Consider the following 19,220-nt stretch of genomic DNA (forward strand, 5'->3'; position numbering starts at 1 on the left):
CTGCTGCTCTATCGGCGCGGTGATTCCGAAGTGATCTTTTCTGATGAGAAGTTGTTTGTTCTTCAAACCACGCAACGTGCTCAAAATGATCCGTTGCGGTCGGTTTCGATCAACGACGTTCCAAAGCACAAGCGGAATGTACCACGATATCAAAATTCATCAACGGTATTCATAACATGGTATGGGGATGGGGAGGCATTTCAAAGAAAGGGAAACTTCCTCTATTATTTATTGACAAGGGTGTGAAAGTTAATGCAAAATACTATCTAGAAATGGTCTTGGAACAAAACTTGATACCTTACGTTCGGGGAATGTATGGTGAAGATGATTACGGCTTTCAACAGGATGGAACTCCAGCCTACACTGCAAGTCTTGTGACGACGTAGTGCAAAGCCAATCCGATGGATTTCATATCGAAAAAGGAATGACCTCCAAGTTCTTCTGATTTGAACCCACTGGATTTTTGTATATGGCGGTATATGCAGCAGAAGCTCCAGGATCATAAATATCATAATTTGGATGAATTTAAGTTAGTTATCAACAAGATATTGGATGATATTCCGATGGAAGTAGGGCGTTCCGCATGTAACGACTTTAAAAAGCGTTTGAAGCGTGTTATCCAGGCCAAAAACGATTCAATAGAGTAATCACAGAACAAAAGTGGAAGTAGAAATCCAAACACGTACATGCTACTTTCTACAGATACTAGGGAACCTGGCGGTGGCGAGTCACTTTTTTCCACGAAAACACACGAACGCATACGAATGCACACGAAAGCATGTGAAAGCTTCTATGCGATAGGCAGCAAGCGTTCTGCTTATATTGCTGTTATTCGCTTCTATACAAAAACCTTCCCACAGAAAAATAAAAACAAAAAAGACTCTGCCACCACCACCAGTTTTGATCGCCGAATCGTTCGGACTTCCACTTCTGAATGTACTGAAAATGTACTTTCATGAAAAAATAGTCATTTAATCCTGTAATCAAGATCATTTTTACGATGTTGCAATTGCAACCTGTTAGAGTGTTACTAATCAATATCTTTCATTTTAAAAAATGATGTCCAATTGAATATAAAAAATCGATGAAGAAAATAAGTAAAATTAGTACTGAAGTTCACATTGAAATGTAACTATCAAATATTGTTGATTATTCTATGAAAATAAAATTATAATTTCTACCGAAAACAAACAACAGATCAAATAAATAATCAAGTTACGGAGACTAAACCTCAAAAGAAAGTTGTGACATGTCAGACTGGGGCCTGTTTCGGTCTCATTCGGGAATTTTGATATCGTTTATCGACATTTTTACATGTTATAAGATAAATATAACGATACATCGTGCCCAACAGCTTATCTAGAAGAACTCCAACCCAAAGAAATCATCGATGTATCAATGAAATTAATAAAGACTAAGAAAGCAAATTCAATTGGAGGCGATCTCATTAAGTAATTAATTATACTGAACAAATGAAATCGAATTGCAATACGGTACGGGAGGGTATTTCCAGCATGTTTCTAAATTCAGGCTATATGCCTTTTCTTTCGCCAATGAAAGTACTTTGCCGGCATACAATTTTAATAGTTACAACTATTTTCTCAAGACTGTAAGTAATCTACTATTTTTTATTCAAAGAACGTCAAAACCACCTGCTATTTCACTAGAACTAGGCCATAGGCCGAAAAAATAGATGCCATCGCTTAATGGGCCGAAAATACCCTCCCGTGCCCTATATGGTAGATTTTAAAAATGAGCTAAGATGCTTGTTGGATTGGAAATAGGAATTGGATTTGAGAAGCTCCTTTATTGTGAAGCTCATCAGTAATCGATTGTTTAGAAAAATACATCAATATGTGAAAAGTTTATTCAGGTGCAGATACTATAAAATTATCTTTTGGCTGATATCCGCGTTACCCAAATATGTTACATTCTTCATAAATTTCGAAGAATAATTGGAATCATTTGCTGAGCAGCTCAAGCAAATATTAATCAACCGAGTTCTTTACCGAGAATCATAAGCGAAACACGCATTCGCCGCGGTGAAACGAGCACAAAAATGATGGATTATTTTTAGAACGTAAACAATAAATCAATAACGACCAGCTGACAGGAGCGATTTCTTATCGCCTCTTTCGTGTGCCATTGTTACTTTCCTGAATGATTGGAATATGTGCTATACATATAGCGTGCAGCAGAAAATGCGGAGCACTCACATTTTTCCGCGTGACTGACGTACTGTACGGTGGTGTCGTATGTAATGTGACAATAACAGATACTTCTCGTGCGATCCAAACCAGTAAAGCCAGTGTAGGCTAACCATGGTGGTTCGGTTCATTTCGAAATTGCATATTCAATTACGGGTTTGGGGCGTCGAATTCGACACTGCGCTTATCTCTGTTTAAACACGATTGTCACGACCTTTGCCAAATGGAGCAGGACTCTGGATTGAAACCTTCGGGAAGTTCCAGGAAAAAAGATTACCCCGCAATCGCTTCTGACTGACACCGTAGATTAAAATTGACATTATTTTGAAGGGTGGCTCAAAAAATCACGAATTGTTTTTGTGATTTATTATTCTATCATGGAGAACTGGACTAGAACCATTGCATCGGAAATTTATTGTACATTTAACTAAGGTTTTTAAAAGCTCACCAATCAATATCATATTCAGGTTAGAATACTCACCGTGAACGTTTTAAACACTATTCGTCATGCTGCCTGAAAGCGAAATAAAAAAGTCAGTTAGCAATGTTTGCTCTTATCATTAAAAATGTATAAAATGAATAAATCTCATGAATTATTAACGCTGCAGTGGACGGGAATGTTCGGAACTATGTGGCTTCACCCAGTTGTGAGGCCGTCGTTTCTGTTAATTAATTTTAAAAACGCTGATAGAGACTCGTAAACGCCAACAATTTATCGGGTGCAATTTTTCACTCCCCGGGCTGGACAAACGAACAGCGGACGTATGGGAGGGGGACCTACCAGTTCTAAATCTATGCAGCAGGAAACTGGACTGATTCAACAGGTTTCAGAGCACATTCATTATGGAGGCAGCTTGCAAACAGATTTTTTCCCTCATTACCGAGTGTTCATGTCGCCCGATCTGATGACCGGCCAACAACAACAGCACACGCACCCCGACGACCGTCATCGACCTGTTAGCAGGTTTTGTCCAACCGAACCTGGTGGAATCTGGTCCATGCGAGCGAGCGAGCGGGCGGGCGGCGCGGATATGCTGTTATCACACTCATAAATATTGTACTACAAGTGCCCGCACGGCAGTTTTGGCATCACGCGTGCCCGAGAATGAGACTCACGAAGGTGAAGCCATCATCCGTCGAAGAAGCTACATGTGCTTAATAGCTAATCGGAAATCGTAATGGGAATGTTATTTGGAATAAGTTCTATTGAAGCAAAATGTTATTATAATTACCCAAGAAGAAACGATAGCAAAAAATATCTCATCAATATTTTTATTTTATTTCATTTTATTTTCTTACATAAGATTATTCAGAGAGCATTAAAATAAACTTAACATTGAATAAATGCTTTAAGAGAAGGAATCAATAGCTTCATGCTATATGAATTTATGCTGGATAGCTTCAATTTGCTTAACCATCAATTGAACAACCAGGTATACGGGTAGTCAATTCGTAGTTTATGTTCGATTTCGATATGGTTCTTAAATTTTAATTTTTCGATCATCAAAGTATAATACCCCAATAAAGTTAAGGTGCTCCGGGAGCCAAGGCTGTAAAATGTATTCGCTAGAACAGTTTAGATGCATATCTAGGTGGTTAAATATTGACTTTAACAATTATTTTGCTATAAAAATTATATTTTTTGTTCTACTAAGTCAGGCAGTTTTGAAATAAACGATGTCCATGAAAATCGGAAAATTTTTATGGCAGTGCTCCGCTACTCATTTCCCACTACTCACTTCTCACTACTCACTTCTCACTTCCCACTTTCCACTAGCCATTTTTCACTACACACTTCTCATTCACACTCCCGCTAATTTCTAAATACACACTTTTCACTTCTCACTATTCGCATAAACAATGGTGAGGCACCGAAGTGGCTCGTCATCTTACAAGCGAGAGGCTTCACATAGAGAAATCCTTTAGGGACAACAAGTAGGTGGGAAAGTTCCCCGTTCTAGGCTAACAACAAAACTCTTTGTACGGAGAAAATACATGTGATTGATTGTGATGATACATGAACTTAGCGAAGTCACGAAGTGAGCTGTGCAAGTATCTGAGACATCCAAGGGGCCTCCAAACATGACTTAGCGTACGGACAAAAGGAGAAGGGAAACATCTGGTGAGGAAAAGATTAAAAAGAAGTGAAGTGGAAGAGAATTCGGACCAAGACGAATGCATCGGATGGCCAGGAGGATAGAAAGAAGCAGGAACAAGATGGAGTGAAGAATAGCGAGTAGAAAAAGCCTAGGACTCGGTGAGAGACGACTAAGGGCGAAGGGCTAGTAGTCGAAGTAAACGCCAAGGAGTTGTATGCAGCGATTCTTCGGAAAGAACGTGAGGCGCCAGAACTGAAAGAACTCGGCGAAAAAGTGGGAAGGACTAGGCACACCCAAAAGGGAAATATACTCTTTGAGCCTAGTTGGTAAATGGTTGGATAATGCGTAAAACAGACCCCATAGGGGTCCTAAGCTTCTTATCCAGCAACTCCTGTCCCTTCCTCCACGTGGTACCAGCCGGAATACGAGCAACTTTAGCGGGGATCGGGTAACCAACCCCGGTGGAAACAAAGGTCGTATACCAACAGGGAACGAGCAACAGTGTTGTCTCGACACTATAAGATGGCCCCATCACAAGACTCGGTAGCGTAAGCCCTAGTACGGCTATCTATCTAAGCTTATTCTACTAAAAAGAGTCAAGAAAATTCTGGAATATGGACGTGGACTCGGAATTCGGCATGGACAAAGGCGACGAAATAAGCACATGGAATGGAGACTTGGTACCTGGAACTTCAGATCGCTAAATTTCGATGCTCGATCAGTTAGAACTCCGAAAGTTTGGTATCGCATCACTGTCGGAACTCTGTCGCAAAGGCGAGAAGGTGTGGAGGATTCGTGGCGGCAAAGCCAAATTTTTCCAGAGCAATGAAGCGACCAACGAGCTGGAACCGGTCTTCGTAGTGTTGGGTAAAATGCAGGATCGCATAATGGACTGGAAAGCGATCAACGAGAGGATGTGCGTGTTTCTTCAACTACACCATCATAAACGTGCAATATCCACACGAAGGTAGACCGCAATGATGAGAAAGAAGCGTTAATACGACAGCTGCTCATGACGAGACATCATGACATCGCCCAGGTCGGCAGGGAAGCAATGTATGGACTGGCGATCGAGCCCCATAGCCTGCACACCGACACGAACATGTATCAACTTTGTAGCTTCCCGAGACTTGGTGATCAAAAGTACCTTCTTTCCCCACAAGTATATCCACATAACCACCTGGAGATCATCTGTCCAACGAACCTCGAACCAAATTGACTATAGCGCGACAAAGCCGCCCTCCTCGGTTAAACATTCGGCAGCTAAACAACCCGCTAGTTGCCGAAAATTACGCGCGCGTACTGTATGAAGCTCTGCCTTCCTCTGTGGAGCTAGATGCTTCGACTCTCGAAAACGGATGAAGTATGATACGCTCGGCCATCAACGAGGCCGCAACCGCGGAGCTAGGAATGGAAACCTCGGGTGCACGAAATGATTGGTTTGACGGGGAATGCCAACAAGCGATAGAGAGGAAAAAAGAGCTTGGAAATATTATCTTAGCATATCCACCAGAGAGAATTTGGCCAAGTATCGATGAGCGCGGAATGCTTTGACTACGATCCTGAGGAGGAAAAGGGGTCAGAAGGAGGACAGATATCGCGAGGAGCTGGAACAACTATTTCGGGCTAATGACACGCGCAAGTTTTACGAGAAAGTGAACCAAACTCGTAAGGGCTACACACCTAGGTTTGACATGTGTAGGGACGAGGGGGGATCTAATCACAAACGCTAGCGCGAGGTGGTCGACAGGTGAAAGCAGTTTTTCGATGAGCAGCTCAACGGCGGTATATCAACAGAAGACGCAATGGAAGTTAACCTCGGAGTGCCTACAAACAAGAGCAGCGTGCCGGCTCCCGATCTCGAAGAGATCCGGGGAGAAATTCGTCAACTAAAAAGTAATATAGCCGCGGGAAAGGATCGACTCCTGGCAGAGCTCTACAAAAATGATCAAGAACCGCTAACAACGGTACCTCATTGGATAATTTGGAGGATTTGGAAGGAGGAGAAACTCCCGGAGGAGTAGATGGAAGATGTAGTCTGTTCCACCTACAAAAAGGGCGACCGGCTAGATTGCTGTTATAATCACGGCATCACGTTGGTCAACGCCGCCTTCTAGGTGCGTTTCCAGATTTTTTTGCGTCGTCTATCCCCAATAGGAAGAAAATTCGTAGGGCAGTATCAGGCAGGCTTTTAGGGGCTCATGCTACTGCGGATCAAATTTTCACTCTCCGACAAATCCTCCAGAAATGTCGAGAGAACAACGTGCCCACACATCATATTTTCGTGGATTTCATACAGTTAAACGCAAACAACTATGGCAGATAATGCACGAGTTCGGTTTTCCAGACAAACGGACACGGCTAATCAAAGCTAGCTTGGAGCGAGTGATGTGCTACGTGCGCATTTCAGAGACACTCTCGAGCCCTTTTGAATGGCAGAGGATTACGGCAAAAGGATGGACTATCCTGTATGTTATTCAATATCGCTATTGAAGGTGTAATCCGGCGAGCGGGCATCGAAACGAGAAGAACGATCTTCAGCAAGAGTAGCCAACCCCTAGCCTTTGCAGACGACCTCGGGATCATTACTCGAAACCTTGAAACGGCGGAAAAAATCTTCGCCAGATTAAAATCGGAGGCTAGGAGGATAGGGTTACAAATCAATGCTTCGAAAACCAAATAGGTATATGGCAGGAAGAGGCTCCAGAGAAAGCAACGTTCGCCTCCCACGGATAGTGACTATTGACGACGTTGAATTGGGAGTGGCTGAAAAGTTCTCTGGTCTCTGGTCACCGCCGCGCCGACAATAATACGAATAAGGAGATCCAACGGCGCATTCAAACTGGAAACCGACCCTACTTTTCCCTCCGCAAGACGCTTCGATCAAGGAGCATACGCTGTCGCACAAATCTGACGATGTATAAAACGCTAATCAGACACCAGTCCTCTACGGACTTGAGACAGTAACTTCAAATTAACTAATGTTTATTTGAGCGTGTTAGTAGAATACCCGAAAAGATAAAAAAGAATAAAAACAAAAAGTTATAACAGTAACTTTGCTTATAGAAGGATTAGAAGTATTTGAACGAAAGGTGTTGCGGACTATTTTCGGCGAAATACGAACGGCAGGCGGAGACTGGTGGAGGCGTATGAATCACGAGCTACAGGCACTGCTTGGAGAGATTCCCATCGTACACCTGGCGAAAGTTGGGAGACTACGTGGGGCCGGCCACGTCGCAAGGATACCGAACAACTGTGCAATGAAATCCGTTCTCTAAAGAACCCCACAGGCAACAGGAATAGAGGGGCTCAACGTGCTAGATGCGCAACGAATTGGCGACGAGTAACCTAGGACCGAGTGCAATGGAAAAGAGTTCGTGATACGGCGAGAGCTACCCCGGCTCTCGGCTGCTAAAGGAGAAGAAGATCTTCAACTTCTATCCCTACCTTTGCGTGGTACCCGCGATATACGATCTCCACTAAGATCGGGTAACCAACCTCGGTGATCAAGATCGTATACCGACAGGGAAAGCAGGCACTCATGCTTCCGCTGAGTGTTGGCAAAAGGGACAGCCGTACCAGTCGTGAGCGCCTATCTCTAGGTTAGAGGCGGCAAACAACAGCGACTGATTCGGAGTAGGCGGCTGACCTATGAAACGCTGTGTCTCAACAGCTATACCCAAGACGGCCCTGTCCGCGAGACTAGCCATCACACTGAGTGTCACATATTAGTTGCTACTGTGACAATGCTAGAGCTCCAGAAAAAAGACTTCAACGTTGTAAGAAACATCAGCACTGGAATGCTTGAGGAGGCGGAGAATTGCTTCGAGAGGCACTGATTGCCGAAAGATTACCGAAGAAGACGGTGTCTAGGCATTAGACACAACATTTCGATACATTGTTGAATGGTGAACAATATGGAGCGGTCAACAGAAATAGGATAACGATTGAAGATGATAGACAAGCTGTGGATCCACCAACTTTGAACGAGGTTAGTAAGGAAGCGAGCAGCTGGCAAAGCAGCTGGAAAGGACGGCATCTCCGCCCAGCTTTTAAAAGTCAGGAGAGAACGACTGTATTTTGCAATCCATCAAGCTATACTAAAGGTATGCACTACGGAGGAACTACCTACGGACTGGTTGGAACATCTCATATGCAAGAAACCTTTGTTGACGAATACCAATACGGTTTTCGAGAGGGATGCTCCGCGACGGACCAAATGTTCGTCTTGCGACAAATTCTCGATAAATTCCGGGAAATCAGGTTGCAGGTTTAACAATTTTTCATAGACTTCAAGGCAGTGTACGATTCAGTTAAACGAAATGAGCTGTGGCAGATTATGCTTGAACATGATTTTCCAACAAAACTGCTTAGGCTGATATCAGGATAGCGGGTGAGACATCGTTTTCATACAAGACATTAGTTTTGATTAGATTCGAATAGCAGAATGGATAGGTGCACAATTTACGAAAATATTTTATGATCATTACATCAAATTCGAAAGAATATAGTTCGTGATCTGCTGGGACGGGAAGACCTGGTCACCATTTTTCGGAAATTGAAAACCAATGTTCGAAAACAAATCTGAGTTGACGCCCTATACCTGGGAAGCCATAATATGCTGGTACGTAATTGATTGATTCTTCAATTAGTTTATTGCTAGACGTCTATGCTTTTATCAATAGTGAATATTTAAAAATGAAATGTTTTCACTGCATTTTTTGATGTGTAGAAAGATTTCTTATCGACTGATATAAATACCTTTCGAATTGCTTGAGTGAGTGAGTTATCTATCGCTCAAAACCAATCTTTTTTTTGTGACACTCGCATTTTAAAATTTTTTGTAATGACACCCTGCCTTCATGTAAGACATAGTCCTACACCAAAATTTATAAAACTATTGAGTCACACATTCTATAAATTGTATAGTTTGAATGTGTTTGTAGACAATGTGGACTTTTTTCTACGCTGAATCTATATTTAATATTTGCAATAATATCTTTTGTAGTATTGCAGACGGTGCGGCCTGAAGATGCACGGAAAGAAATTTGATTCCGAAGCCATGAATGAAATCATGAAATCATGAAACGTGAATTCATGTCAAATCATGACTGAACTGCCATATCAGACAGCACAAAATCATGAATAATAGTTCATGGTTTTACGTTGTGTTGTACTGCAAGAAGCTCGTGATATCATGATTTTTATTCATGGTGTATTTTCATAAATTATGGGAATCATGAGTCATTTTGCTCGTTTTGCAGGTCAAATTTCTACCCGTGTGCAAGTAAAAATCCGACGTGTCCAACGACAGGCTCCAACGGCACGAGAGCCAATGACGCAGTCTTCTGCTCGTTCACTACTAATGCCGCCTGCTTCGCAGGTATCAGTGGCATCTAACCAGCAACTACAGATGGCGCAGCTAGCTGTTCTCGGTCTATTTGTTTTCTCTATGATACTTTCAACACCTTTGTTTCATTACTTTCTTCTACTAACGGGTGGCAACTAAAATTTTGGAATTTTTTTCTAAAGCAGTCAAAAAAAGACAAAGATACACCAAGAAGATCTGATTTACCGAAATTAAAGATACATTATCCATCGTTGAAAAAAATTAGTGTACATTTGAAACCGGTCCGTAATCGGCTGTTCGGTGAAGCTTCCGTTTAATGTTTAAACGCTCCTGTTGAACGGCCATCATGTCAACTTTGCGAATGCATCTCTTGATTCTACCAATCGACTGTTTGCAATTCGTGACTCTCTAGTTATTTTTATACACCAAGGAGCTCAAAATCCCGAAGAATTTTACAATTAGACGACACTGAGGCAAATTTGTTGGGGTGTTGTTTTTTGAGTACAAATGGGATTGAATGGGTATTTAGAAACGATTGTGTTTTGAAGTAGGACTACTTCTTTGATTTCTATATTGGGGTGCACTTTAGAGAAACGAAAAGGGAACGTGTAACGAAAAGTGGTTATAGTTTGCACGCTTATAACTCAGTCATCCGTCAATAGATTCTAGAGATATTGGTATCAATCGATTGGAAATTGGATTACAGATCCTACCAGTAGCGTTTGTCCGATAAACAGTATTCCCACCATTAATCCACACACCAATAACCTATCTGATGGACGAAAGTAGACAATGGACACCACGAGTCAGAAATTTGAGAATTCGAGATTAACAAGCGAACCTTTTCAGGTCCTCCATTTAAATTAGCTGAAGAGTTGAAATTATGAATTTCTCACAAGTAAGAAAGCAATCCTTTACCTTTCGTTACTCGCGTCAACTCCGATTTATAGGCATGCTAAAACGTAACAGAATTCACTCGAATACTCATGCCACTTGGTGAAAAACTTATGGCACTTTTTCCACCATTTGAAAGATCTTTGTCTGCGGATCAACTTTACTGAAAACAGTAATTTTATTTCTTGCTGGATTCCCGAGATATACCGAGATATAGTCAACGGTTCACAGGCGTTGTACAAAATACAACAGCGCGAGTAAACCTTCCGTTACTACGCAACTGGGGAATCTATTATATAAAATTCGTACAACAATCACCGGCTTTGGCATTGGGATACGAATTGCTCTACATTCGTAGTCCTACTTTAAGCCTGCGCCCTTGCCACTAGACATGGACCCTTGTACTTTATTGGCGTAATGCAATGAAGCTCTTTCCGGCCAAAACACGTATTGTACATCTGCATGATGTTTTTGTAGAAACGGGATCAAAATTTTTATCAAACATTCGTCTGGTGCACATCTTAATTGATAGCCAAACCCGAGGGCTTGTTGTTGAAGGCACGACAAACAGAACGATGTCCTTATGCGTCCATAATTTTGGCTGGTCTTCCAGTACCTTGTTTGTTATTGGGCATCTCAGGATATGGTAAACAGTCGAAGCCGCAATATATTCGTTTTTTAAATGTGGTACCATATACTTTTTGCCGAGATTTCTGTAGCAGTTCGTAGAAGTGTACAACGTGCTCCAGACATGCTTCTTTTTTCGACGCCATTTTAAGCAATACTGGGTAAGCATAAATAAAACAAAAAATATTGACAAAAAGAGGAGAGAGAGAGAGCCAACATATACATACTCTCATTTTTCTCTGGGCTCGTTTGTTGTTGAGTGTAGAGGCGGCGAAAAAAATTCCAAAATTTTAGTTGCCACCCGTTATTCCGTTCATCGATTGTAAAAAATTACCGTCATAAAAAATAAATAAACATCTGACCTCATGATAAAGGTCAAGACAATAAAACACGAGGTGGGTCTAACAATTTCAGATAAAATGCTGAATAATAAAACGTAGAAGAGATTGTATTATTCACAATTCTGCCAGCTTTCATGAAGATACACCGACAAATCGTGTCACACAACCCTCACGGCTAAATGCATGAACCTAAACATACTACACCAATGATGATTGGAAATTTTCTTGACTTCCCTGGGTGGGGATGCCCTTATAAGTCTCATACTAAGTTGAAGGTTGGACTTTGCTTTGCTTGCTGATTACAGCGGGAATGGCCTCGTCGGGACTGCGTCGACTTAATAGCGGGCTAAACTGGGTATCGGCTTGATCAAAATGATATGAACATCTTGGTAACTGACAGTGGGTTTCAAATTGATACTGGAGATTCTTGGTTTGGCAATAACTTGAAAAATCATATATTTTTAATAGTTGTAACTTGTATTTGAATACTATCGCAGGAATTTATATCTGTGTCAAAAACCAGATCGTTTTGTTTGCTTACCTGGTTCAAATGTATATTCACTAATTATCTATTAGATAAATCGACTACCTCAAACCTTTGTAGGGGAATGAGGTGGGCTCCATCATCATCATCACCAATTATAAGTAATTATCGACAATCCTTGGGAAGTTGGCTGCTGTTCAAAGTCTTATAATCATCTAGAGGACCAGGTCTATCGGTGAACGATTGCTCGCATCCGTTTCCGTTCACGAAGGTTAAAATTTTTAACCTACTTGCGTTGTTGTACGCATTTGTTCAATCCGAATCATTTCAAACAAATTGTTTGCCCATCGGCATTCATCAGCAGCAGTACATGTCGATCAGCTTCAGAATCACTCGGTGACGGGATATTAAGTTGAAAAATAAACCATTACAGTGATAATTACCAGACGGACCGACAGCATAGTCATGTTCAGGAGAGATTGACTTCTTACTGTAGCGTTAGGCTGTTTGCCTAAGTACCCTTCATCAACGCGAACTCCATGATGTATTTCGCAGTACTTAACGGTGCCGCTGATAATAGCTAAGCAATTTAAATCTATCGACAGGTAACTGTTCCAAGCGTCGTAATCGGCGATTATAATCATTCGGTAATTACGAACGACATGGAACGACTCGGTGCTTATAAGGAATTTTTGTAGAAGGACACTTTATAAAGATAATGCGCTGCTGAGAATGCACTGCAAGCTATAGTAGAAAGTGAACCATGCAAGGCATCGAAATGAGAACGCAGTGCTGACTCAGATGAGGTCCTGCTGTTTCAATAAAGCCTTGTATGACGCCCACGATAATGGCACGATCAAATTTCCAAATGCAGGAAATGCGTCCGAGAAAGCGAAACGTGTGTCATAAAACACCACGTGCACCCACATCATCGGGTAACTGGTTCAGCTCCCTTGGGAGTCATAAATTATAGCCAATATCAACCGTTTAACCACTCGGCTGGTATAGGTATGGTGCAGGCGACTACAACGCAGTTGGTCGCTAATCTTCTTCCAGAGCTAAGTGCCAAATCAATAGAAATAGGAATAAAATTTATTGCTAATTTCTGACTTGCACTTGCGTAGTATATTTGCGATTACGGACCGCAGTTGAATGTGCAGCATTAAGATACGCCCCCCCAGGTGTAGCGACTTTTTGCGGGATCGTGAATGACTTTTGAATGTTTGTCCATTTCAGTATAGTCACTTTTAGTATAGTCACTGTTGGGAAATATTTCTGGAGGCTAATTTAAAGAATCATATCATATAACGTTCCGGTGTTTTGACAGTGTCAAGCCTGGTTCCTCAGTAAAACAAACTCTATTCTTATCATAACTTTAGCACAACAGTTTTTAAAATCAAACCGTTTAACACAAAGATAAAATATTCATAATAAAATTTCCAAGCGTTAATATTAAGTAATTTGATATTCACAGTAACTTCACCCCTCGGTTATTTTTACATCCAACCAAAACTCGAAAGGAGCACGCGAAAGCACACGAAATACATCAAGAGCAAGAAAATAAATAAAATCTTTATTTCCCTGCTTATGGGTTCCAAGGAGATCGATTGAAAGAGATATTAAATAAATAATAGTATTTATTCTTTGCCACGCTTTGCCAGCAACTGGTGACCATGAATATTCATTTTCAATCATCTCGCACAAAGTGACTCTATTTGCCAGCGCGCGAATTCCGAAGTCACTGTCGACCGAGGACGCGACGGCACGGTCGATTTGCGCGAATATTTTGCCATCGCGTCACATAGTCTGTGAATGACCGCAGCGGAAAGAAAGGTGTTTACCGATAGAGTACAACAGCTGGTTTTGCTTGTGTTGTTTACCTTTTAATTTTTTTCAAATAGAGAACTCCTCTTTTCGCGGATTATAAAAAAATGAGAATGTCAACCTAACAATAGAATGTCAATGAGCCCATAATAGAATTTAACACTACCACTCATATATTTGCACTGCGACAGATCAGAGATAAGTTTCGGTAGTGAAACTTTCAGTCTCATAATTTGTTTGTAGATTTCAAAACAGCGCCCGATTCGGTTAAACGAAATGAGGTACAGCAAACGACGTTCTTATTCTTTTTCCATTTTTTTGCGATTTATAAATAAAGACAATGACAGTATCGTTTTCTACTATTTTCAAGCTATCTCGTTACAGATAATTAGAAACCACTGGAGAAAACTTTCAAGCAAGCATACACGTGTGGCGTTCATCACCTCGGCCACTGCCAACATACCCATGATAATTAAATAACTAAACACTTTAATTCCGATTTCCTTTCCCACTCTCTCTTAGAGATTCCTCAACAGGGAAATCGACATTATCAGTGCTTAATCACAATGATGAGGTCTAAGCAATTTTCAAGCAATTTCAATTGTGGATGAATACAACGCAGTCACTTAAAACGTTGTGGAAATGTTGCAAAACGTAAGAATTTTCTGCCTCTGCTTCTTCCATCGCATGATATGCGGGATCAGTCAGATAGTGGAACACCGAGAAGATCCGTGACGCAACCATGTCGGTTGCGGTGCTTTCGAACATTGGATACTCTGCCTACTTAAAAGCTATCATTCGAAATCCTCGCAATGCACAGCAGCGGGTGAACGGGCAGCAGCCAGATCGGAGAACACCGGAACACACACACACACACAATCTGCACGGCTCAGCGCAACGTGTCTCAATTATGTAATTTAATCAAATTTTACAATTTTCTGACCGCATACCGCGGAATCCTCTCACGTCGTCGTCGTTCGCCAGATATTTCGTGCAATTTTTGCCAGCATTTTTTTCCAACCCTCCCCGCTGGCTGAGTGCCATCGCATCCCATCTCGTCGGAAGCAAACGTCGTCGCCAAGTCGTGACGAGCGGAATCTCGCGTAAAACTGCTGACATAGTTGAACTTGTTATCATTTCTTGTCGCACTGGGCGGTGACGCTTCAGTTCGCAGCAGATTTGGGCCCAGTTCGATCGAATTAAGTGAAGTGAATTATTTTCTTTTTTCCTTCTGATTTTTTTTTTCCTTTAACTACGGGGAAGTAAGAGTAAATGGCCGGCAACGTTTCGGTGGGTAATTTGGTGGCTTATTCGAACCGATGTTGGTTGCTTCTGCATTGTCATGGATGATAATTTGGTGGTGCACGCAAATTAGTGTAGACCAATGATGGACGATACAAAACCGTGGGCACCAAAAGGACGAACACGCGAAAGGAATAGCTGGAGTAAGTCACGATAATTGTGACGATGTGCGGCAGCAGTCATGAAGTATATGGAAGGTACGCACCTGGTGGTCTGATAGGTTTTTTTATGGCTGTAACCTAATTTCATCGTTCGGTCAGTACATATTTGCTTACCAGGTATTGAATTGCTGATGAAGTTCATCAATAAATTGTTGAGAGAAAATCGCCAGAAGAGAAGACGGTTATCAATTCCGTATTTTGGAAACAGATTATTGCTAATTTATATGCAATATTTATTTAACAATTGATTTAACCTTTTGATTGACCATGCCACGGAAGATGGTAGTAATTCCAGAAATACTTTGATTTTTCGCTAAGATACGACAAACGTGAACGAACAATATAATAAGTAAGAGTGTTCGTATTTTACTGCCTTGTGGGACGCCTAGAGGTTTATGGAATTCATCTGATTCCGTTGATCTCTATTTATCAACTCATCTCATCAGTCAATAGTAAACATATGGAGTAGTTTTTCAACGTAGTTAAGCTAGTTATCGGCCGCAGAGAGTTTGAACAATTTTGATTGAACTTTTGTTTGGTGTCTTATTGGACCAAGGAAGTGACAATCACGAGTAACGATTTAGAGCAATTCTCAAGAAAAGTTGTATGAGAGCATTATTGAAAGACTGCGGTGCTTTATTAGCATCTGATCCACAGTCACAGGCGACCAATTATCACATAAAAGAACCGAAGCGCATGTTCGGTTGTATTCGGCATTCGGTCGTAAATTGGCTCACTGAAACGTACACTCAAGCCTTTTTTACACGGTTGTTTTTTTCGATTACTCAACAACGGTACACCTTAGACACCAACTCAGACCCTTGAAAAGATGCCATAGTTTCGTGGTAAGAATCGCAACTCCCTCCCTCACGGTGTAGTATATTGACCTCATCTATTATTATACATACGTTAGACCTGAACGACAATACCTTGTATTCAATGTACTTTGCGATGATCGGCCGATACCTTCGACAGATACATACATGTATGTATGTATGTATGTATGTATGTACAAGAGAGCGGTGTCGACATTCGCATGGAAAGGGAGATGAGAACGTGATGACGGTAGTAGACAGGCAACGCTTCGACGGGACAGCTGTGACGACCCGAACTGCGCACTACACACGAGTTCTATTCTCAGTCACCTTACAGTTCGACTGCTCGGCTTCTCCCTTCTCATTTCTCAGGGCTTAGTTGAGCTGAGCAACAATTACAATAACAATGACAGATGTACAAGTGGCTGAGAGACAAAGGGGCCCCGAGTAAAATTGGGTACTCAGCTAGTTTATACCATATCTCACATAAAAAATATCAGTATTTGACAGAAAGGGGGTTGCAGGATTTGCTACGCCTAACCTTATTCTTGAGCGCCAACTTGACCGCTCTAAGCACTATCCCACGCGCTTCGATACCCGGAATGGTTCGGGCCCTTTGAATATAGCTCGTTACTCGGTCGTTCGTTCGGATCTCTCTTCAAAAGGTATTAACGGGACCCTCATTTATTAAACATACGTCCAGCTTGAATAGAGCTTCCAGTGGTCAGCTTTGCCCCCTGGGGATAGCGTGCATGCTACCCTCCTTGACTGCCCAGGCATTGAAGTCGCCACCAATAACAACTAGTTTACGTCCCGCGAGCTCGTCCGCTAGCTTAACTAGCATCTGGTCGAACTGCTCCGGTATTTATCTAGCAACAAATGTAGACGCCATTACTTTTAGTAACCACGTATTTTTCTAAGTCGTTCGATGCCACCTTTTCTATCGGATATCTTTCCATGACAGCGATCGTTGCTATGCTACCCTTGTTCATCACCCAGGTAGTGTAGTCCTTGCGGACCCGATATGGCTCTGCAGTAATGGCAATATCGCAGTCCTTTTCGGCTGCCGATTTCCAGAGCAGCTGCTATGCCGTGTCGCAGTGGTAGAAGTTAATTTGCGTAGCCTCCATTTGACTGTTTTAGAGCTCTTGCGTTCTTAAAAGCCGGGCACATTGGTCCACCTATGACATGTTTGCTGCCCGCTTCGACCGTGCAGAACTGGCATCTTGGTGGTTTCGTATACCCATGTGCGTAGTGACCCTTCTCGCCACATCATTTGCACAGCTTTGGCGTGAAAAGCCCCACTTTTCCACCGTTGGTCGAACCCCATGCACTTAAAACAGCGCTCCAACTTCTATTTGGTCGTAAGTGCACACCCTGACCCCAGCATTTTGCTGTCAGCTACCAGAACTCAGTAGGCGTCACTCAAATATTGAACTGGCCTTTCAACGCGTGCTACAGGTCAATTGCAGTTGTGACCTCGTCGAGATTTTTGCACTTGACTGCGGATGCTGCGTCAGGACCTTGACCTTGACCTTGACCTGCTTCGTTGCGTTTTCTACCCCTGGAAGGTAGGGCTCTCGACCATCAGGTTATTTTTTAGTTCGAAGAATATTTTGCCGGCTTGCGTTCTGCGGGTTTTGACCACGTTGGCTTCCAGCTCTTTCAGCGTGGATTTTACCTTTACTTTTTGTAGCAGATCTGCGTAAAGCACCAATCAATTTCACTACCAACGCGTCTCCATTTCTGCGCACTGTCTTCGACCTCACCCCCGTGAACTCTGTACGCTTCTCGGCAGGCGTCCAACTAACACCAAATCGTATATCTGTGTACGAGAGTTATCGTAAATATCTCCTAACAAATTCGGAATCGTGACTAAAGCTTAATGAAGTCCGCCTAAGTTGATTTTCAATTGTATATAATGATGATAACTGACACACACAGGATTTCCAGCACAGAATTGTACAGCAGTACGGAGGAAATCGCGCTTAAGCGGATATTATCATATATAACTACGTATATATGGTCGGTGTTAAATCAGACCTGAGCAAGTCGCAAAATTTAAAGCGAACGATTCAGTATTTGCTAAGCTACATTTTAATCTAATCAGATTACATAAATGTTGCAAATAGCCAGCGATATAAAATGATTTCGAATGATTGATAGTTTTAAACTACACAGAGTAGCAAACTTTGACTTCGTTTTACTCGAAATCAGATTTTTATGACTTGGTTCGGTCTGACTTAACACCGGCCATATATGAAATACGTATAATTGTTCCTAATAACGTATATGGCATCTAAAATAGTACGTATATGCCAATTTTGCATATCAAATACGATTTATTAGCCTGTATATCTGTACATAAAGTTGATTTTTAACTGTTATATACAGACAAATATTTGCTGGCCAGCTTCCCTGCGAATAAACCTCCTTCTCTCTCCACCGCTCTTCAGCGTGTCCGCTCGTACTAACCGAAACATCTTCTATCACTTCGACGACTGAGGTGTGGTCGCGGTAGGTCCGCTGCCTCTTTATCTCCCGCGTTAATTTCTCCTCTGGTGTCATGTTTATCCTTTATCAAATACCTAGACAAAAGTATACCACAATAGATCAAAATAATGGTCGCAGTGGTCTAACCTTCCGACAAAAAAAAACTGCTGCCTTTGCTATTTTTATTGTTTTGCTTTTGCAGCTAGAAAAACAAAGCGCAAGCAGTCCGTCAAATTTTCGTCAACTACTATCCAAATGTACATTGGACTTGGCATTGATGAACAAGTACAACTCATCCACCATACTTAATGTCTCTTCCAGTTTACTTTCAACTCGTTGAGGTACAATTGCCGCTTCAAGAGGTTTCGATCTAACCCTGAAGGGGGTCCCCTTCTTGGTAAGTGATCGCTGTTTCGAAGAGGGGGTCTCCCTTTTGGCTTGTGGCCCTAGCGGTGATCACGCCGCCTTATTACTTTTGACAAAATTGTCGCCTTGCCATCATTATATCCCTCGCGTAATTAGCATCCCAAATAATTAAAAGCGCAGACCGCGAGGAACGAGTTCTTTTTTTTTTTTTTTTTTTTTTTAATAAATATATATTTACAATAATAGTTCGTATTTAC

The sequence above is a fragment of the Sabethes cyaneus genome, chromosome 2, assembly GCF_943734655.1.
Source record: "Sabethes cyaneus chromosome 2, idSabCyanKW18_F2, whole genome shotgun sequence".
NCBI lineage: Eukaryota > Metazoa > Arthropoda > Insecta > Diptera > Culicidae > Sabethes > Sabethes cyaneus.